Genomic DNA, 23,319 nt, shown 5'->3' with positions numbered 1-23,319 from the left:
GCGGTGAGCTGGAGTGCTCCCCTCCCCCCTACACGCCAGTGTACACTTCCCGTTACACAGAAGTTCGGCCAGGCAGGGGCGGTGAAAGTGAAAGTGTGCAGATTAGTAAAGGATTTTTAAAAGCACAAGAGAGGAGTTATTAATCCTTTGAAAGTGTGAGCCTTTCTGATACGGCAGCCCGACTCCTGGGGGAGATCGCACGGGTTCTGTGTACTTGATAAAGAGAGTGTAAAGTAAAAGGCAATGAACTTAATGACTCAGAAATTATTATTAGAGGAAATTAATACCATCTTTAGGAGATTTGTGTCACTTAGCATAGCATTTGAAAGAAGTAAAGATTCCTTTATATCAAGCTGCCTTTCATTTTAAGTATAAACACGTGCGTTTGCATTCTATCACATGAAGATTAAAGATTTGGCTTTGAATTAGAAAGGCTGTTTAGTGTTGGAACAGGAGTTGATGAGGCAATTGTGGGGTGGGTTTCCGAGAGGTGTGTGCATTCTTTAGTTCTCTTCTCACCAACTATTTTACATTTTGGGTATAATTTTTAATATTTTCAAAGATCGTTTCAGTATTGGACTCGTTTAGCAGAGAAAAAGTTTCACTTTACATGGCTCCTCCAACACAGCACAACACGACACAAGTAAATCATTGTGCAGAAAGCCCACCTATCCCCTCCACTTGTTGTCATCTCCTCTGTTGGGAGAGGACGGTGAGAAGGCAGGACGTGCAGGAGTTGAGATATGATTTCCCTCAGCAAGTCTTCCACTCGTAAATTCCGTTCTTCGTGGGTCCTATGGATGGCCACTTCCACTTTTATCGGGAGCTAAGAAATAGAGAGTAACTGCTTCAAGTTCATCTATGCTAGAGATGGAGGCCACAGTCCTGCTGTGATTTTCCAACAAGTGCTCATCAGCCATGGCTGGTAAGTCCTTCTCAGCAAACAACCTTCCTTACGCATAGAATCATAGAATTTTAGAGCTAGAAGAACCTAAAAATTACTTAGTTGAAACCCTTCATTGTATAAAGGAGACTCAACCAAGAGAGATTAAGTGAGTTAATCAAAGCCACACAGCTGTTTAGTGAGAAACCAGGTTTTTCTCATTATAACATCAAGGTTTGGAGTTTTTTTTTTTTTTGGAAACATATCCTTACTCAAGTTTTAATTAACCTTTTCCAACAGGGTAATTGAAATTATTTTTAAAAGGTAAAGTTATCTTGGGTAACATTTTTCTATTCTGGAAAATGACCTTGCCTTCTTTCTTTTGGAAGAGACATTGGGAATCTGGGGAAAGGAGTAGATGAGAAGCAGAGTCGGTCAGAGTTCTGACAGTCTTTCCAGGAGACCTGAAAGACCCAAGGGCTTTGAAATCCACAACCTCCTCCATTTCCCGGAGGCCCCATTCTGAAGGGAAATTAATAACCCCCCAGCGATTCTTCATCCTCTTTTTATTCTCAGATGGAGGAGACCTGAAAGACCAGTGAGAGGATATTGGGTCTGTGTGTTATACAAATTAATTTCTTCTTCATGGAATTTTGTAGATTCTAGGAGCGAACCCACGTGGAATAGAACCAAGTTTCTTGCTAAGGGATCTGAAGAGTGTCTTTGTCATAACAAAATTAAGCCAACATATAATTGTCATTTGCTTTATTCTTATGGAAATTGAACATTAGCATGTGTATAATTGATCTGAAGTCCAGACACATCAAAGACATGAATCTATGTATCTATGGGCTTTTAATCTAATTATAAGGAGCTACATATGTTCTTACTCAAAACTTGTTTTTGCATTTTAAATTTTTTTTAAAGGAAAGGAAATGTCTTTTATTCCATGCCCCCGCCCCTGGCTTTTAAAAATCTCCTTCCTTTTTCCCTCAAATGACCGGAGCTGCAGTCATCAGCCTCTCTAGGGCCCTTGAACTGAACACTTATTCTTTTAAAAATCATCAACACAGGATCTGTTGCCAAGTGGAGAAGCCAATTCTTCTCTCCATGCTCGAGGAAGTGTTTTCTTTGTAGCCCTGTTGGCATGGAGGTGACGGGCCTGGAACTCGATATTGAAATGGCAGCAAGAGAGCTGCCATTGGATACAGTTTATTGCAGAATTAAAACAAATAGATCCAGAAATTGCCTTCAGGATATTCAAACATAAGCACATGAAAAACTGTGTATGTGATTACGTGGGTATCTCTTACTTGAGATCAATAGAAACTAAGTCTATTTGTTTTATTATCACAAAGTATACGTAAATTTGCTATTATACCAATAATTTTACCAAAGTAGGAAAGTAAAAGAAATTAGAACAAAAATTCATTGTAAATGATCTGTAAAAAGTCCATGTATTTATCAGACCTGTATCTATAGCTAGATATTTGGCTCCTAATTCTTATGACAATTACAGAATAAATAAGAATCTTTATTTAAAGAAACATGATCATAGAGGCAGGTGTAAATGTATAAAAAAGGGGCTACAGAGATTTCAAAGTCACCGTGAAATTTTTGGGATCCTTTCACGCATTTGATACTTGTGTGTAATTCTGTGTCTTATGTATAATATAGAGAAGGTATATGTTTTTAATATTACATATTAGTATTTGAAAAAATTAATATACTATAAAGTACAGCAAAATGTTCTTGCATGGGTATAATTCTGTGAAAGGTGAACACATTTGCTTTTTCTAACCTGGTTTTACTAGATATTGCTAAGGATTTCTAAGAGGAATGAGTTAGTCTCCTCTCTTTCGATATTGATGCTGAAAGCCATCGTCATTTGGAAAGGGAGGGCTCATCAAGTTAAGATGGGTTGCTGGAATTACAGATGTAAGTGTTTTAGGTTGTGATACATGGACATCACAAAGTGCTTATTGCTCTGGCATCTGGGTAGTTTTGTGTATGTATGTATACTTGTGTGCCTGTGTGTGCGTGCCTGTGAATGTGTGGTTGAAGAAAAAAATCTTTCCTTCTGGGACCACATGCCAAAACAATTTTAATAATAGCTTATATAAGAAAACTTTGCATATTTAAGACCCAATTTTAAAAAATCTATCTTTGATCCCAGACTGGATCACACTGTATATAGATATTTTAAGGTTTTTTTTTTTTTAGCAAACTATCTATTAAATTTTAAAGCAATTGTTAAAAAATAAAGTCTGTATATCCAACTGTCTCTTGACAGTTCTTTCATGACAAACATAAAATGTCTAAAATAGAGCACTTGATTTTCGCCTCAAATCTGCCCCTCCTCTAATCTTCCTCATCTCAGCAAATGACATCAAAATTCACTGATTTGGGGGCCAGCCTGGTGACATAGCGGTTAAGTTCGTGTGCTTGCTTTAACAGCTGGGGTTCGCCAGTTTGGATGCTGAGCACGGACCTATGCCTTGCTTATCAAGCCATGCTGTGGCAGGCATCCCACATATAAAGTAGAGGAAGATGGGCACAGATGTTAGCTCAGGGCCAATCTTCCTTGGCAAAAAGAGGAGGATTGGCAATGGATGTTAGCTCAGGGCTAATCTTCCACCCACACACACACAAATTCACTGAGTTGTTCCTATGCGTTTTTAATTTAAATTTGGTATTTGCGTGTGAAGAGGAGTTGCCTGATGCACAGTCACTGGAAGGTTGCCATACATGGTCCCAACTGTAAGTTGGGATTTCTTTTAAGCGCTAGGACTGCATCGTGAATTGAAGTACCCTAGCTCTGAAGAAACAAAACTAAACGGATGAATCATACAATCTGATTAGAGTCAACCCCACTGCTATAGTTTCCTATTGAGAACACACACAAAAACTGCATTCATTAAGAATGTCTTATTTTTGGTAGAATCAATTTAAAAGTTTAAAAATAAAATGAGTAGAAAATAATCCAAGCAATCTATAAGTCTATGAGCAGGTATGGCTTATACAATATATATGTATATAAATACATGAGGAATTCAGAGGAAATGAAAGAATATGGTGAACTGAGAGTCATTCTTTAAAGATTGGCATCTGAGCTAACATCTGTTGCCAATCCTTTCTTTTTTCATTTTTCTTCTTCTTCTTCTCCTCACAGCCCCCCAGTAGGTACATAGCTGTATATTCTAGTTGTAGGTCCCTCTGGTTGTGCCACGTGGGATGCCACCTTAGCATGACCTGACTAGTCGTGCCATGTCGGCGCTCAGGATCTGAACCAGTGAAACCCTGGGTCACCAAAGCAGAGCACATGAACTTAACCACTCAGCCACAGGGCCAGCCCCTCATTCTTTAAAAAGCATGTTGAGAACTGCTTAACAAGTTGCGTGCATTTGGTATGCTTACCTATTGGACACAGTTGTGACTATTTCTTGATTCTTTCCCTCGACACATGTTTATTGAGTGCCCAGTGTGTGGTCGGCATTGGGCTAGGTGCTGAGAATAAAGGTTGGATCAGGCACATCCTTGCCCTCCTAGACTTCATGCAGGTCTTGTGATACGACCATTTTCTGAATCATTTCCTACTTTCCAGAAGTAACTATTTCTTGTTGCTCCCAGGAAGACCACCTCATATGTGTGGTTGCAATTTCATATCACCATCTGCCAAACTCAGAGCGGCCACACTGGAATCCGGCTCCATCCTAGCAGCAGTTGTACAAGCCCTTGTCTTGTAAATTAGCTGCCTCTTGTGCAAGATCTCTGGGCCTGATCTTGTGTTGTGACCCGACTGGTAGGTGTCTAGGTGTTCTACTTTTCTTTGCTACCCACCAGGGCTTCTTAGAATTTGGGTTTATTGTTGTTCTCAATTCTTCCTGCATGAGCCTTCAAGCCATGGAGTGGGGAGGAACAAGCTTTCACCCCAAGGCCAGAAAACCAAGCCTTGAGCTAAGTGGTGACCGTGAGCTGTGTGGCCCTGAGGCCTCAGCCCTCACCTTGACAGGTTTCGGTTTTCATTTCTGTACAAAAAATTTAAGGAATTTTAGGGATCCCTAGTTTCCTTTTGGCTCTCATTTCTCTTCTCTCTCCAAACAACAACAAATGGAGTTAGAACCCTATGAATCTCAGATGGTCTGTGGAGCCCAGAAGCTTGATGTTTGTTCTCATGGCTGCCTGGCAGGTAGGAACACATGTCACACACCCATGATGAGGATAGTGTTGATATTTTCACTAAAATCCTTCCCCACCTCACACTTTTTGGGCAATGAGATGTCCATGCTTGATGAACTGCTTGAGTTCATCATGGAAAGTTGGAGTAAGAAGGGACCTTAGCAATCAACCATTCACTCCATTATTTGATAGATGAGGAACTTGAGGTCTGGAGGGATTGAGGCAGGAGAAGCTCACTCTCCTGACTGCCAATCCAGCTATGATGCTGCCCCTCTCAATTTAAACTAATAGCCTAGGATTTTTAAAAAGTAAAATTATTGATGAAAATACTTTAAAAAATGGTATTGCTCTCTGTTTTGTTTCTTAGATTACAAAGTAAACCTTGCCTATTTTTGAAAACTCAGGGATATGTCATTATGAACAGGATGCAATAGTTAATTGCACAGTCTCTGGAGACAGAGCTGGGTTCAAGTCATGGCTGATTAGCTTTGTGATGTGGGGCACATCTGTTAACCTCTCTCTTCCTTAGCGTCCTTGCCTACAAAATGGAGGTGATGATCATTGGTACCAACTCATTGGGAGTGTGTGAGAATTCAATGAGATAACGTGTGTGTAAAACACTCAGCAGGCTGTTTGACATGCAGTAAGTGTAGGAGCACTTCAGATATTAATGTTATGGTTATTTCTATTTTAATTTGGCTATGATTTGGAACTTCTCTGCCTCTTGAGAACTTAGTTAGAATTTTTAACAGCCAGTGTAAGCTCAAGGGTTTTCCCATAATTTCTGTTAAATTCCAACTGCACGTTCCCTCCTCAGGTTCCTCTGTTTCCATTCCCCTGTTGACGTATCCCATCCTGGTTGGCTTGAATTTACCTTCTGTGCGTTCACAGTGCGCCAAGCGTTTCATAAAGGTGTCCCTTTGCTGAAGGCATGGCGGCTCCCGAGGGAGGGGTTACATCACACTCTGCAGGGCTCCTGACTTCTTAGTCCTTCCCTACTCGTGTTCTGCTGCTTCCTAACCCAGTGCCGGCGTGTACCTTACCTGCTTCACGTAGCTCTTGGATGGGTAATTTATTCCCTCTGAACTGACAGTTTTTCTCTTGAAGAATAGACCAAACTGGCAGGACTTCCTTCCTTAGTCCCTCTGGGACGTTGCTGAATAAATGTTCCCTACTGTTCCTTCAGCCCTGTTATTGCCCTACATGAAGGTACTAATAGCATGATGCCTTCAGTATCTGCCTCTGCTCCAAAGGAAGTCACCTTGTTTCTGTTTTAGGAGTTTTCTTTGTGCTCTGCCGTTATCAGGCCAGATTACTTCTTGTGGATGTGAGTGTGCCCTCCCTAGGTATCACATCCCTCTGTCTAACATGACGCTTTCAACCTTTGGTGCGGTAACAGCCCAAAGCCAAAGGCATTGGACGTGTGTGTGAAGACGCCGCGTGGGGCCTTCTGCGCTCTCCTGCAGAAGAAAGTGAGCAAGCTGCTGCGCGTGGGCTTCAGGCAGCTCTTGGTCCCCGACAGAGTGTTTTCCTTTAATTCTTCTTTTTCCATATCACTCTAGATAGTCAGGATTGACAGGTTGATGTGGTGTTAAATGTATGTAGCATTCTTTGTCTGGCATTGTTGGAAAATGAGGTATTCTCTATAAATGCATTTTCCAGATAATGGAAGCTTATCACTCTAGATAATGAAACTTTTAAACATTTTAGTAATATTTGGTGGAATGCTAAAACATAATATGCTTCGAAATCTGAAAAGTATGATTAATTCGTACATGAGAAGGTGGAATAACAATGATTAAGAGCACAGACTGGAGTCCAGCTGTCTGGGTTTTCATCCTGCTCTCCGCTGAGGGGAGATCCCACCCTTTGCCTGGCCATACCTCCTATTTCGCGTTTGGTGATGAACGTGTCCCTCCGTGGAAGCACTTAGCACAGTGCCAGGCACATTGTAAGAGCACAATGACCACCAGCTCTTGTTACTCTTATTGCTACAGTTAAGATTTTCATTTTTATAAATCAATGAGAAAAAAATAAAGGCCACTGGGCAGAACGAAAGAGCAAGTAATTCAGAAAAGAAATAAAAAGTGATAATCCTTTGAAAATATATCCAAACCTCACAATAATCAAATATTCACCTTAAACAAAGAAGCTATGTAATGTTCTAGCATTACACTAAGAGCTTCTGAAGGAGCTGAGCACAGACGAGCTCTCAGCCGCACAGGCGCAGGCAGGCAACTAGTGCAATATTACCAGGGGTGAATTTGGCAGCATTTACAAATTCTGCATTTCAACCTGCGGTTCAAACTCTAGAAAATTATTCTAAAAGTGTTCCTGTACAACTATCAAAGGTATGTGTAAAATATTCTAACTGCCAGATTGTTTGTAATAACAAAATTCTTGACGTTGTTAGAATATTCTGAGAAAGGCATTGGTTAAATCCATTTAGGCATAACTATGCATTGGAGTATTATGCAACAACACAAAGCAGTAAATGTGCGTAGACAGAATGTGTATTTGTCCATAATATATTAAATGAAAAAAAGCAAACTGGAGGAAAAGCAATTTTATGTATAAAAGAGAAGTCTGGGAGGATTTGACCCAGCTGTTAGCAGGGGTTACGCTTGGCCCTGGGCTTCAGCGCTGAGAAGGAGGGTGCTGCATTTCACTGTATGTAGCTTTGTATTTGATTTTTTAAAAAATACATGTGTTTATTCATATTCTAATTATAAAATTTATATTTGATTAGAAATAAACCTCCATGCTTTATTGACTTTAAAGAGATTATATATTTTAAGAATTGGTCATTCCTGGTATGAAGTGATTGATACTGTAAAGTATAGAACTCTTTATGATTTTTTAAATTTTTTTATGAGGAAGATTGGCCCTGAGCTAACATCTTTGTCCATCTTCCTCTATTTTATGAGTAGGACATCTGCCACAGCGTGGCCTGATAAGTGGTATGTATGTCCATGCCCAGGACCCGAACTGTGAACCCTGGGCTGCCGAAGTGGAGAGTGCGAATGTTACCACTGTCCACCAGGCCGACCCCTAGAACTCTCTATTTTTCACCTGAGGTTGGTGCTTTCTCAAAGCTTCAGCATCCTACAAGCTAGTTACTGTGGTGAGATAAACTTGGGGACACCACATTTATCTAAGTATTTGGGAAAGTATCTATCACAATTAAGTGAAGCATTCAAAAATCAAAATCAATATTATTATGATGATGTGTTATAGAGCATATTGTAGGAACTCTTTTGCTTGATTACCTGTATCTGTCTTGCTAATAGATAGCATGATTTCTAAATAAATTTCCTCATCCAGTAAGCTCTGTCTTCACTCTTTAGTTTTACTCAGCTAGATCATGTTGACTCAAGTCACAGCTATTCAGGAATGGTAGCAAGTGCTGTTGGTTCTTTCAGATGGTTCTAGATATTTGGACTGGATGTGAACCCTGTATCATTGAGAGATTTTTCACTGGCACTTTTAACACTTGAAGAAGTTGGGCAGGGGAGCAGGTCACTGTCACAAGTAGGATGAGTCAAGGGTTCATGTTGATCATGGCCAGTGGAGTGTGAATCAGCTCTGTGCATTTGGCTCTGAAAAGTGCTTCTTCATGTTTAGGGTAGTTTTGGAATTAAAAAAAAAATGTGTGCCAACAATACAGAATCAATTTACTTCATTAGTAAATAAAGAAATTCAATAGGTCACAAAAGAGCATAACTCTTGGCTGTTAAGATCTCTGTACCACAGTTTTGTCTTCTTTAGGAATCTGTAAGATAGCCTTGACAATAGCGTTTGTTATATTTTAACTCTGAAGAGACACGTTCAGACTACTGAAGATATGGACTATATTGCTGTAATGTGATGCTTGAGTACATACTTGACATCATAGAAAAGATTATAAAGAAAGGCTTTGGTTTCATCTTCACTTGAAAGATCTGTGTGAGCCCCTTGAATGCGGATTGCCAACCTACTTAATAGCAGAGTTTCTTGTTTATTTATTCATATAATCGAAGGTAAAGAAGAGCTGTATGTTGAGTGGTTATATTGTTTCAGTTTTTGTTGTTTTCTCCAGCACTAAGATTTATTTTTGGATCACTATCAGTTCCTTGCGAATAGTAAATATTACAGTCATATGTCACTTAACAATGGGGATATATTCTGAGAAATGCATTGTTAGGCAATTTCATCATTGTGCAAACATCATAGAGTGTGTTTACACAAACCTACATGGTATAACCTGCTACACACCTAGGCTATGTGACTTATGGGACCGCCATTGTATATGCAGTCCATTTACCGAAATGTCATTATGTGGCACAGGACTGTATATAGATTGGCATTTAGTCAAGGACTTTTACTCTTGAAAAATGATTTTCCTTATACACTTACACTTGGGGTTCATTTGTGATAATCACAGCATATTTTTTCCAATTTATACCATGGATCACAAGTAGTCATTAGCTAAATGAAATATCTTCTCTTGTACTATCAGCACTCGACGCCAAAAAAGAATAAAAGTTTTGAGCACGTTTTCTTCACGTCTTTGCTACACCTAGGCCATGACCTGATTCATAGTCTACGCATCAGTGATTCACCCAATTGTGAAGCAAAGTGCAGGCAATCACTTCATGGGGAATAATTGCTCTTTTGCCTTGAATGTTATTGACACAATGTGACTTTCAACAATATCATCTAATTGAGCAAATAATCAGTAGTTGCCTGCTTTTTCTCCGAGCATATTTGTCATTAATTTTGTTACTGATTCTTCCTGTCTCTATTCAATTGCATGTTTTTTTTTCTCAGTTTTGTGATAAAAGTGAAAATTTTGAAGGATTTTTATAATTTTTTTTTTAAAGATTTTATTTTTTTCCTTTTTCTCCCCAGAGCCCCCAGGTACATAGTTGTATATTCTTCGTTGTGAGTCCTTCTAGTTGTGGCATGTGGGACGCTGCCTCAGCGTGGTTTGATGAGCAGTGCCATGTCCGCGCCCAGGATTCGAACCAACGAAACACTGGGCCGCCTGCAGCGGAGCGTGCGAACTTAACCACTCGGCCACGGGGCCAGCCCCAGGATTTTTATAATTTTTATGTGTTTTCTGCTGTTAGCAAATTAGTCAGTGTCACATAGACAAGTATTATTTCATACTGGTTCTGCAAAACCTAGATTGGCTTACCCAAGATGTCACCTGAATGTTTTTCTTTTGAAAAATAGCAAGAAGAGTTTCAGTGATTTCATGCCTTTATTTGAAATGTTTCTTAGTAGATAACATACCAAGTAGCAAGGTGGGAAAATAGATGATTCCACAGAAATTCCCACTATTTACTCTCCCTTTTTACAGCCGTTGTTATAAAATCTCACCTCTAAATTCTTTTGTCCTAGCATATCCAAATTCATATTTCATATTCCCACTGGAATCTATTCACCTTTTATGCTTATGATCTTATTCTTAGTTATAGAATTTATGTTTCTACTTATTATTTGCAAATTCTAGCTTAAGACAGTGATATTTAATAAATATATTTCCAAAGCAGAAATTAATTGCAAATCTGAAAAAATAGAAAATGTTTTATGCAAATAAGATGTTAGGTGAGATGATATGCTCCATAATAACTCAACATTAGTTGAGATGATCTAAGCAAAACCATTTTTGTAGTGTGTGTGTGCATGCGTGTGCATGCATGTGTGTATATGTGTGTGTAACCTTTAAAAACATACTGATTCTGAATGACTTGAAAGGATCTGAATGACTTGAAAGGATCTGAATGACTTGAAAGGATTCTGAGAGAATCATGATCGTTTTTCCATTTGGGTTTGGGCAGTGTGTGTGTATAAAATTGGCTTTTCCTCTGCATCTGACAAACAATCTGCAGCCATTTCGTGGGCTGAGGTGGTCTGTGGTCACCAGGCCAAAAGCGGCTGTCAATGCACAAATTTCTGTCTGCTATCAGCTGTCATTTTTCAGTTGATCACTCTCCACCTTGATTCCTCTACTTCTAATCTTCTATTCTTTATCACTTGGTAAAAACTCAAGAGAAAGTTAGATATCTGAACTCAAATCTTGTTTTATACAATAAAAGAGAGTAGGTTATTTACTAAAACATATACACATTCTCATGACACGTCCACCGCAAGTGCTTTGTGACCACCGTTTTTCCTAACAACTTAACGGTGACTCCCTGATTTAGTCTCAGTTGCGTTTGCTGAATATCTGAATTTCTGAGTTTGAGTGTTACCCCTAATTGTGAAAGCATACGTAACTGACATCCAACTATTGTTCTGCTAAACCTACAATTCATTCTTTCCTTCATTCAAGTGTTTACTTGTTAAACAAGTATACTGCCTATCCTTGCTTTCCAAGTGTTAGCTCATTTAATTCCCAGAATAAACCTATGAAGTAGGTACTATTATTACGACCATTTTACAGATGAGGAAACTCAGGTATGAAGATATTAACTAACTTGCCCAAGTTCATACATCTATTAGGTAGAGGAGCAAAAATGTGAACCCAGACACTCTGGCTACAGAGTATGTGTTTTGAACCATTACTTCATGTGGTATTCATTCAATAGACTTTTTTGGGGGGGTACATATGATGTAAAAAGTTGCACAAGAAAGGAGGGACGTTAGATGAATGCATCAGTAAGTAAAATCCATTGGTAGAGGCATAAGATATAAATTGTAATAAATATTTACGTAAGTGACTGGAGGAATTTGGAGTGGGAAGGGAGCATTGAATGGAAGGACTAGGGAAAATTGTTGGTGGAGGAGATGCTCATTCTGAATAAACTATAGAAGTTGGACTGAATTTCAACAAGGATTGGTATTTAGGGAACAAGTATTGGAGAGACTAGCCTCCAGGCAAAGGAAACTACATAAGCAGAGCCACAGATCTTGAAGTTATAAGCCAAGACCGTACCGGGGAAAGCAAGTATGTGGTTCTGTTGACATCATGGTACACACGATGGTAGCTAGGATGGAAAGGGAGGTCATTTTGGACCAGAGCCTGAAATTCTAGACTAGAGATCTAAGGCCCGAATTTGTAAACATATTTAAGTACACTTTACTCTCTCTTTTTACCTTAGTTCCCTTTCAGGAAGAAGTAAGTGATGTCTGGGTTCCAAAATGGAAGCAAGCTATTCTACGTGTCCAGGGAGAAGGAGGGTGTGTGATGCAGGCTGATGGCCACTTGAGGTGAATGTAGGGGGTCAGGGGCCGTGGAGAGCCCTGGGCTGGGAAAAGGAGAAGAGACCTGGGAAAGGAAACTTGTCCAGTGGGGGTTTTTTCAAAGAAAATCCTGCTCTGTGTAAAATGATCCCTCACTTTGACCCCAATAATCTCAGTGAACCTACAGAAAGTTCTGAGCTGCCTGGTGTGATAGTGTTTCTGGAAAGCTGGGGAAAGGGCACAGATTGCATGCATTGGTGTCTGTGAGGGGCAGTTTCCAGTCCACGGATTTAATGTCTTACGAAAAGGTGATGGTAAAGCCAAGAGACACTGTTAGGACGCATAATGTATGATCTTATTTCCTCTATTTTTCATTAATAAAATAATTACCTGCTTATAGGCTATCAGCCAACACATACAATAACAGTTCCTAAACTAACAAACAGGAAATCTGTTCTTGGCTGATAATGTGCCCCTGCTGTTCCATTCAACCTGTAAAACATCGTACCTGCATCTCGGGATCTGGGGCATCACCATATATGCCTTTATTCCCAGTATTTGAATCAGCCTTATAATGATTTTAAAAAGCCTCCTTTTCAAAACATTCAAAAATTCAACTTCAGCATTATTAAATTAACAAAATTTCTCTTTTGGTGAGAGTCCTCCCTGGGAATATATGTGTGTATATGTAAGTGGGTATCCGTGCATGCGCGTGTGTTTATAAATTGCAGGAATCTTCTGAAAGAAGCCATTAGGAAAAAAATAACCGATGTAACTTGTAGAATAAGTCTTTGACTATAGTAAAATATCATCAATTAAAATCTCAAAAGATAATTTTTAATTTTATTTTTATTTACTTATTTTTTTGAAGAAGATTAGCCCTGAGCTAACATCTGCTGCCAATCCTCCTCTTTTTGCTGAGGAAGACTGGCCCTGAGCTAACATCCGTGCCCATCTTCCTCTCCTTCTTACATGTGGGACGCCTGCCACAGCGTGGCTTGACGAGCAGTGCTTATGTCAGCACCTGGGCCGCTGAAGCGGAATGTCAGAACTTAACTGCTGTGCCACTGGCCAGGCCCTCAAAAGATAATTTTAATTTTACTAGTTTGATTATTTTTTGCATGAAAATCAAATCAAGTAATCAGTTTCATTTCACTTAGTTTTGAAATGATGCTATCAAATGATTAGAAGCAAATATCTTAAGTATGGCATTGGGTGCATGCGCCAGGAATTCAGAGGAGAAGTCTGGGCTAGAGATATGAAGTTGGTTGTCCTTGGTATCTAAATAGTATTTTGAACCAAGTGAATGGATTAGATCACTCAAAAAGAATGTCCTATATAATCAGCAGACAACTCCATCCACAAGATGCCTTAATAAGTTAGATTGAACAAATCTCTTAACGTCAAGTGGGATTAGCTTAAAAAATATCTATCTTTAAGGAAATATTACTGCTGTTAACTTCAAAATTTATGATTTTCATCACAACTGAATAAAAATCTTTAGAGAACATTGAATAGTTTGCTAAATGCTTAGCAACATTCTGAAAGTGGCTAATATTTACAGTGACTCTTAAAAGATTGCATTTGGTGTTCACAATAAGCGACAGACAAAAACTCACTCATTCTCATTTTGAAAAACACAGTACCAAAATGAATAATAATATAAATGCTGTTTGAATTCTCAGGTCAGTCCTATAATTGAATTTTAACCTTCTAAATGTTTACATATCATGAAGCATTTGTGCCATTATTTATAGATGTGGAGAAAATGAAGCTCAGAGAGGTTGAATAATTTGCCTACAAATGCAATGATATATGTGAAAGTGCTTTATAGATAACAAAGTCCTATTTGAAGGTATTATTCTTATTGTCACTTTGAATGTGTATTATGGCATCTCCCTAAAGCCACTTGTGAAAAGTCCTACTGATCATTCATATGGAAACATCCTTTTGTGGTAGACAGCAGGTCACCTGCGGACTGTTCAGTGTAAACCGTGTATTTGTATAGAGCTCTTTGTAGTAAGTGAAAGAAAAGATCACTTGTCTGAAGGACCCTTGGATCCTACTGAGCGGTAAATGAGAAACAAGGTGAGACCTTGCTGTTCTGAGAACAGCATGTGGGAGAAGAAAACACAGGGCTGAGTTGGAAGTGAGGCGTGTGAAGATTCTGGAGTAGGATGCATGGTGTCGTTCAATTCTTTTCAACTCCTTTCTTGCTTCCATACTGTTCTCCTGTGGACACTCGCAGTGGTAGCCTGGCTCATTATATCCCAGGGCACTCAACTCTGCCATTGTGCTGGGAGTGGCTGGTGGTCACTGATGTTGGAGAACTATCCTGATCTGGGTGTCTGAAGAGGGGGTTCCAGCAGACATTTGATGTGCCAATGAGCATGAGTCTCCCTCCTTTTTGAGTCTCTGCCACATCATCGGTCGAGTTAGAAATGCCTTTAGATTGGAATTCAAGTTAGCCACCTGGCCCAGAATGTGGGAAAGATAAGCATGCATTCTTCCTGAACTAGGGAAAGGGGTCTGAGCTTTGTATAAATGTAGGCAGGGAGCCCAGAGAGAGGCCAGCTTAGTCTGAGGGTAGAAATAAAGTAAAAATAAAAATAGACATTTTTCAAGGGACAAGGTCAAGAAGAGGCTGGATTTTAACGACTGAATAGATATATCCAGAGCTGAGGAAACTCTGAGAAAAATTTGTACCCTGAGAAGTCCTTAACCCATGGCGTACTTGATTTTCTGCATTCAGATTGTGGCAAAGCCTCAGGACTAAGAACGGATTTGAGAAGGATTTGGGTGTTATTTCTGTAGGTCCCCGCAAGACATTGTAGGACACCCACCGGGTGATGGCAGGAAGTGAAGAAAGCCTGAGATTTGGTCAAACCACTGAGAAATTCTCGTGTCTGTGGAGGCTAACTCACTCCCCTGGCTAAGCTGGTTTGGAGGCAGTGAAATCTAATGAAAATCACATCTGAGTGTCTAATCCTGGATCCGCTGCCAGGACTGGGAGGGACCTCGCTAGAGCCATCCTCTATTACCCTTCAATTTTCTAATCTAAATGGGAGTAATATCCATTCCTTCTTACCTGTGAACATGTTGTGTAGATTAACATGATGGAGTTTGAAAGGTGCTATTTAAATATAATATGTTATTAAAGTATTATCATTCTAGTTGCTGGCGATTATCTAGAAAGCTTTAAATCACCTGGTTATTTCCGGGATTCAATTTTCATTGTCGGTTGCTATTTCTCCTTTCAAAGACATAACATTTCTTTGTCACATGCATAGACTTTAGAGTTTTGAGTTTGGATTCACGAACACAAGTTTATTTCACTTACAGGCAATCAGAATTATGGTAGCAGGGTTTTTAGATAGAGGTTGCTGTAATAATTTCAATGTGGGAAAGTGGGGCATCTTTAGAATGAGTTTTTACCTTGTCTGCAAATTTTTATTTTGGGGAGATAAAGTGAAAAATTTGGTCAAGACCAATTAAAGTATCACATCATCATTTAGCTATAGATACAATGAAATATGAAAATCCAGAGATTACCGGCATAGCAATTCCATATGCCTGGCATGTGTCTCCATAGATTCTACCCATTAGTCTATTTATTTCCCATCTTTTAAAACTATATGCCATTCCCTAGAAGGCTGTCTTGTCTTTGCTGTTGTCTTTACAGACATTTCTCGTTCAACACCTCTGACTCGAATTTTTTTTCTTTGCCGCAAAAGCATATCTATTCTGGGTAGAAACTCTTATAGTCCGGGCCATGTAGAGTGCTTTGTAGTTCATGTGAAGTCAATGTTGCTTTTTCTAAACCTCTTTTGCCTTTTGACCCCTATATAATCAATACTGGATTGTTTTTACTTAAACTTATTGAGTGGTTGAAAGAAATGTGATTGAATGTCTGTTTACTTCCTGAACAAAGATATTTCTAACTCGTTACACAGTTCAATGGTTAGTGGAATATGGGGTAGGGATGGAGTCTGGGGATACAAAATGAGCACAGCCTTTCCTGTGAGCTCTAGAAAATATTTTTAATATTAAATTTTTTAGAATAGTCTTAAGATTTTCCCTTAATTTTACTACATTTACATACTTGACAAAGAGTCAAAAGACCCATTCACATGTTTATAACTTATACTTCAATATTTATAGCTGCTTTTTCTACAAATATCAGTGTATATCCCTTCAAAAGTCAGGCTATTTCCCCGTCCTGGGATCTTTAATAAACCTTGAAACTCTAGTCACCTTCTTTTCATTGGTGGTAACTTGGTGTCTTGACAGCAGATGGATATAAGACTACAATTTAGTATATTTGGGAGAGTTCTGTCTTAAAAGTGTTACTTTTATGATTCTCCTGCTGTGTCCATGTACTTGTTGATAATTTACAACAAATGGATTTATTTAAAAAGCAATAGACTTAAAAACTGATTCCTTTTAATTCTTGTAGACTTTGCTTTTTTCATTTTTAACACGCGGTGTTCTTTTCTTTAGTAGAATTCTCACTCTGTTAATAACTTTACATATAAATCACTCAGAGAAAACTTTCCAATATAAGTTTTCAATTAAAAATTACTCTGGTCTCATGTGCTAATTAAAATAAAAGGTAAAAACGGGTCATTTTTTTAGTACACATCAAGGCTGCAGTTATTTATACAATGCCTGAGCCACACAATGACCTGTACAAAGAAAGCAAATGGTGATGGATTGTGCGATTCTGACTTCCTTTGCTGCTGAGCACTGTCCAATCCCTCCCTTTTCTTATCTGCTGGGCGAGGTCTTCCTGACGGAGGTGCACACTCTGTCTCATGCGGAATTGTGGGTATGTATATTAAGTAGTGTGATTTCCCTGCTCTGCTTCTTACACGAACAATGGGAACTTCGTTATCTCTCTCTGAGTCTATTATGCCATTCAAGTTCTTACCATGCCAATGTTTTCAGTTCCCACTGTGAGCAGAAAAGAAGAAAACTGAGAATTACAGCTATTGTTGAAAGGTTTAAAATGGCTTATAGAGATTAATTTGAAATGACACTGCAGAGCTCAACAATTCATGATGGCTATTTTCATTTATTTGACAATTTTGCATGCTTCTTGCACGAAAAGGCTTCTTTGGGAAATGACCCTGTTTTATTATTATTCTAAATGAAATAAATGTCAAAGCAAATGATGAGTGGACCCGAAGTAACGTGTAAATTACTGTGAATGATACATTTTCCATAAACAATTACTGCCTAATAATCAAGAAATGCAAACTAATAAATGATGCAACATGCAATCAGTAAATACTTTCCCATTATTGCTTTGCAAACTATTTTTCCTTTCCACATGGAAATACCATGTCAATGAATTAACACTCAGTATTTGGTTTAATTGGCACGCTCACTTACCAACTGTTGCTCATAAATTAGGATTCATGGAACATTTCTAAAAATCTGTCAAACTCTCCATTTTTAGTAGGCAAGAATTTGTTGAGGCAAACCTGAATGCTCAGTTTACTATGTGAGTTGAGACACTGCAAAGCTGGTGTAGTGTCATACCAGCTGCTGTGGGCTGCTATTTATTAGAAAATTGTTAGGGTATGTGTGATTCTAAAACTGTCTTTTCTCTTTTTAAAATATACTGTTATTTAAAAAAGAAGTAGTTTATACCCTCAGTGTGAACACTTTGTCATCTTAATGTGTGACAACCTATAAAATAACTAAACCGCCACCATTTCTCTTCCCCGTCCTTGAATCTCACCTCTCTCCTTTCTCATCTACATTCTCTATTCAAAATAAGGCTTCCAAAATAGCTTAGTTATTCCACTATTTTGATCACAATATCACTTCAAACTGTAATGTTTCATTTGTTCCTTCTATCTGAAATTGTAAGATCTAAATAAAGAGCTAAAAAAACGAGGCCAGTCACCTGATTGTTTTTTTCCACTTGATGCCAAATATCCAGATGCCTGGTGTTAGATACACAATTTGAACGAGTGACTCGGTTTTTCATTTTATCTGGACGTTGGCCTTGGAGAGGGTTTTTCATTTTATCTGGACGTTGGCCTCCAACATGACCCCCTTGCTCGTTGTTCTTAGAGCCCTCATCTCGTTCAAGCAAATGACCTCATCCTTTTATTGGCCTCCTGTCTCTTCCTTTCCATCTGTTTGATCATTTTAATATTTTTCTGAAATTACTGAGTGATCAATCAGTTAACAGATTCTGATCACTTATTCAGCCCCTGTGGAATATATAGCACTGTAGAAATCTGTGAGTTGAGGGAATCTTGACCTGGTGGAGTTTATGTGTCTAGGACATGATTACCAAAACATCCAATCCATGATTATCAATAACATGATAATGTTACATATTTACACATGCAAAATGTGTAATTTGAGCTGAATATATAAACATGGACACGGAAGACGTTTTTAAGATATTTTTTAAAGTTGCAAATTATAGTTACTGTTAGTCAAAGGTGGCTGAGCAGTTAGTTAAAGTGAAACTGAATTTTCGCCCCTGAAAGTTGGAAATAATTATGGTTATTCAGAGAAAGAAAAAGACAAAGAGGCCTGAAGTATTTTTAATCCTTGCCCTTGCTATAGTATAAAAGCATTAAAATCCTATCAAAATTACTTATTGTACTAATTGCCGAGTCCGATACTGTAGGAGTCATTCACTGGTTTGCTTAGTGTCTGTGGTCTTGGGACTGGATGGAGTTATCAGTGCTGTTTTCCTTCCACTGTTATTAGATGTCCAGAAAAAATAATGTTTTTATGTTGTTGGCTATCTGCTCTGGAAATCTTAAAACATCAGAATGCAGTGAAATATACAGTTCTGGGGAAGCAATTCTCAGGGTGCCAGGTTGCTAGGTTTTAACGCAATACTTCATGACGCCCCTTCCCTACTTCCTCCCTCCCTCCATTCCTTTCATTTATTTCACAAATGAAGTAGAGCAGAACTCAGCTACTCAGACTCATCACTGAGCACCACCCATATCTCTCCCTCCCACAGCCTATTTTCACCATCAATTTCAGTAGGAAAAAAGCATTGAAAAGTCATCAATTGGGTATTTATTGCAAATGAGAGAAATTTGGAGAAAATTTTATTCTCTAAGTTAAATAGAGTGCTCATTTTACCCTGCCTAATGTGTATGTCTTAAGTCTGAAAAATGTGTCTTATCTGTCTGTGGTACTCTTGCAATTTGAAAACATTTTATGGATCAGTGTTTCCTCAAAGGACTTAGCAAGTTATTTTTAGCTGTCAGTAGCAATCTGTATTGTAATGCCTTAGATATAGTGACCTCAGCTCTTTCCTAACCTTTCTGATGATAGCGGTAGGAGCTGTTTGACACTGAAAGACATTGCTGGGTAGGGAGTGGGATCTTCCTTTGGGACCTCAGCGGTCAGCTGCATGTCACCTCGCCTCCTTAGCCAGAAGAAGGAAAATTTCTTGGATGAATCAAAGGGGAGTCTCGTCGTTGGAGGTGGGTCTATTTAGGAAGGTGGAATTCAATCTGAATTACACTTATGTACAATCCATCTTCTCCATGTGGGACCTTTTGGGCATTTATTTCTTGGGCAAAGCATAAAGAGAACGGAAAATGTGAATCTATTCTAATCTCATTTAATTGCGACTTTGCAAATCCAGCCCTGTGAACCTAAATGCCTTAGCAGAGACGCTACAAGTGGCTCAGCGCATGTTATTCTAATTGCTGACAGACCAAGTCTGCTACAGAATGACTCAAATGAAGACCCCACAACATCCTCCTGACTCTGTTTCTTTGCCAACGTCTCATCCAAAAAGCAGTGGCAATCCCTTGAAGAGCTGCTTACACTGGCGGTTTTACCAGCTTTCAGAAAACAGAAAGAATTAATGTACTTTGTTTAAGTTTTGTGTATAATTCAAGTGAAGTGCATTAATTCTTTCTGTATATATGTATTTGAAATATATAGTTCATATGAAATATACGAAAAAATAAATCACATATTTGAAATGAGTGAGTAGACCTAATTATTCTTATTTAAAAAAAAAGAGTAAAAAGCACATTTTAAAGAAATGGATATATGTTTTTTTTCCCCAAAGAATCAAGTGTGCAAATTTCTCCCTCTAAAATGGGAGAAACAAATTCCCCCAATTAAATATGTATTATCTGATACTGTGCAATATGAAGTCAGCTTATTCCTTGGGGAAAATGATATGTTTTAAGACAATAATTTTGATCCCTTAGATTTGATCACATTGGACCACAGGACAACTGTTCAATTTTGTCTCATCCTTGTTACATTTTTCCTTCGAAGTGGTGGATTAAGGTACAAATGGAAGCACACAGAACAGTTAAATAAAAAAACACCTGAGGGTTAACAGACCTCCGAGGCAGCGATCGCCTCTATAGTTAAGTTCCTTTGTCTTTCTTCTGGCCTTTCTTCTAACCGCAGTGTGCAAAGGCATAAAGCATCCTTGACAGGACAGAAATGAAAAGCTTCACAAAATGAATGGGTCTGAAGGAAGACTCAAAGGGGCTTTTCAATAGCAAAGGGTGATTGGTCCAATAGTAGAAAATGCTGTTTTCCTTCAGTTAAAAGACACAGAAGGGACGATAATCTTCTTTGTTTTAAAAAATGGTGAAATTTACCTTTTAGTTAAAGAAAAATGATGCATGCAATTTTTAAAAATTCCAGCCTTTATGTTTTATGGCAGAGTAAATACATTTATAATTCAGAGAATATCTTTTCCTGTTCGGAGGGGTCAGCATATGAGACCTTGAAGTCTGAATTAGGTGAAAGTGGAAAATTTATTTCTTTATTACTTCTTTCTTCTGATCTTCGTTTTTCCCTAAAAATGCAAGTGGATTCAGGGGGGTTATTGCTTAAAGAAGGCATAAATAAACTCTCCGAAAGAGATACCCATAGTTTGATGTCATCTAGAAGCTTGTGGCCTTCTAGTACTTTTGCATGGGTTCATGCCACAAGGAATTATTACCGGGGTATGTTTTTTATTATTGTGGTAATGATTGTCACTGTCCCATATTTACTTAATTTTCTATTGCTATATGTGTGTATTTTATGTATATAGTAGTAAGTAACAAATTACTTGATAAGTAATAATGAAGGTCAAAGAATTTAAGTATGGAGAGTTGTTTGTTGGAATATATATATATATTACATATATATTTGGATTATATTTACATAGATTTTATATGTAATATATTACATATCTTTATAATATACGTGTTCCAACCAGCAACTTTCTATACACTTAAAAGTTTTGACCTTCATTATTACTTTCCATTGAATTTTCCCGGTACTAGATAATGCTGCTGATTAATATTTACTTCCTTTTTCTGCTGGAGGAAATCCTAACAACTTTCAGACTCACCAGGAAAGCCCCAGTTTAGTGCTGATGGTTAATGAACCCTCCTGTGCACCTGGTTTTATGGTTGGGAAGAAATCATTTCTCTCGAGGGTCCCATTTCCGTAAACCTCCTTTAAACTAGTAAGAAGATAGTATATAAGCAAAACTCAGGTTACTCCAAATATTTGGTCTAGAATTTGCTTTTGAAATCCAGTGGATATTAGAAGTAAGGATTTGAAATCCCCTGGGTACAATAGGTTACTATTAAATTTGTGAATGTTTTAAAAGGATTTAATTCAGATAAAAATCCTTACATTTCAATTTTTATCACAGACAGAGTTAACCCTGAAAGGCTAACTAAATTACATGACAATTTCCTTAACCATTTTTCCTTAATTTTCTCCTTGAAAAAAATTGTGCTTTTTTTTTTTTTTTTAAATCATGTTTAACAATGATAACATCTTCTATTTGGAGTAGGGATTTAAGGAAGTGCTATTTTGGATTTACTATGGAGCTTTCTTCTCTCAATTTGATTAAAAAGTGCTTCTTTCAGTGGCTTACCAAGCTCAGCTAGAGCAGTACTAGGAAGAATCTAGCTCTTGGCCCTGCATGTCCCAGAAACTAATTCTTCTGTTTAAAAGGTAGTTTTGTGGTCTTTGGTTCAAATTAATGTCCCATAGGTAGGGGTTTACATTTGGTTTATTTTTGGTTAAATATAACTCTTGAGTTTGAAATACAAAATATTTCCTGAGAAAAGCTTGTAAAATCTTTTGGGCAGTCTTAACAGTGCTGTTCAAGGGAATCAGAAACATATGGGTTCAAAGTTCTGTGAAAACACATGGTTATATGTGTTTGGGAGTACAATTTGGGGTTTTATTGAACCCCAAAGTTGAAATAGGTGGCTTCAGGAAAGAGTTTCAGATGGGAGCGTGCTCTCTGTAGGGCTGTGTTTGCTCATCCCTTGCAAAAGCCCTCATCAGAAAGGTCTGGTGAATATTTCTCTATTTGGGGAAAAAGCATGGTGTGAATTTATCTTTCATGCCACAAGTGGTCTTGATGACTGCCACAAAAATTTTAGTTTAACCAACATTGTGCCCTATCTTTCCGATGGTGAAATATTTCCTACCACCTCAAGCCGCTTGATTTTCAGGGAACCCCACTGCTGATGAAATGAAAGATGTGATTTGCTCACCGAACTCCAGTTTCCTATTCTGTCTTGTAAGGAATGAGCTGGGCCTGACCACACTGGCTGGTCTGGGTCCAGGGATGGGTGAGAATAATGTTTCAGACTTAAAAAGGTTGTTTCAATCCATTTTACTGTCAAACCAGCAAATAAGCAGTGCAGACACAAAGAAGATCATGGACAAAAGTGAGTGTATACAACCATATGATGCTATTTCCCCCCTTAGTTTTTTAAGGAGGTGAAGTTTGTGGTTTCCGTGTTTTCAAGGAGTGAAAATTTCCAGGGCAGAGAAACCAGAGCTTGCTGCTTGTTATAGAGTTACTTAATTTGAGGAGGGGAAGGAAGCAGAGACCATATCAGTAATCAATGATCCACTCTATTCCTACATGTGAAAATTCTTGCTCCACCATAGTGAATTATTTCCTATTTTATTTCTTTCTGTGTTGGGAGCCTACTCCAGGTCCCTGTGTAGCAGATCCGTCCTTGGCCTTCTGGAGGTTGTATTAGATTTCTAGAAAATAAAAATAAGATCTGTTCCAGATTTAAATCCCTGATATATCAAAC

At 38.3% G+C, this 23,319-nt stretch overlaps 1 long non-coding RNA gene across 1 annotated transcript in view; it reads left to right on the top strand.

Moving 5' to 3' along the window:
• Positions 1 to 23,319, top strand: part of LOC139046578 (uncharacterized) — a 96,661-nt gene that overhangs the window by 29,960 nt on the left and 43,382 nt on the right. The gene's annotated exons all lie outside the window — the stretch shown is intronic.

Source organism: Equus asinus, chromosome 11, assembly GCF_041296235.1.
Source record: "Equus asinus isolate D_3611 breed Donkey chromosome 11, EquAss-T2T_v2, whole genome shotgun sequence".
Lineage (NCBI taxonomy): Eukaryota > Metazoa > Chordata > Mammalia > Perissodactyla > Equidae > Equus > Equus asinus.
Note: the sequence above shows the minus strand (reverse complement) of the source record. Positions and strands in the feature narration are given on the sequence as shown.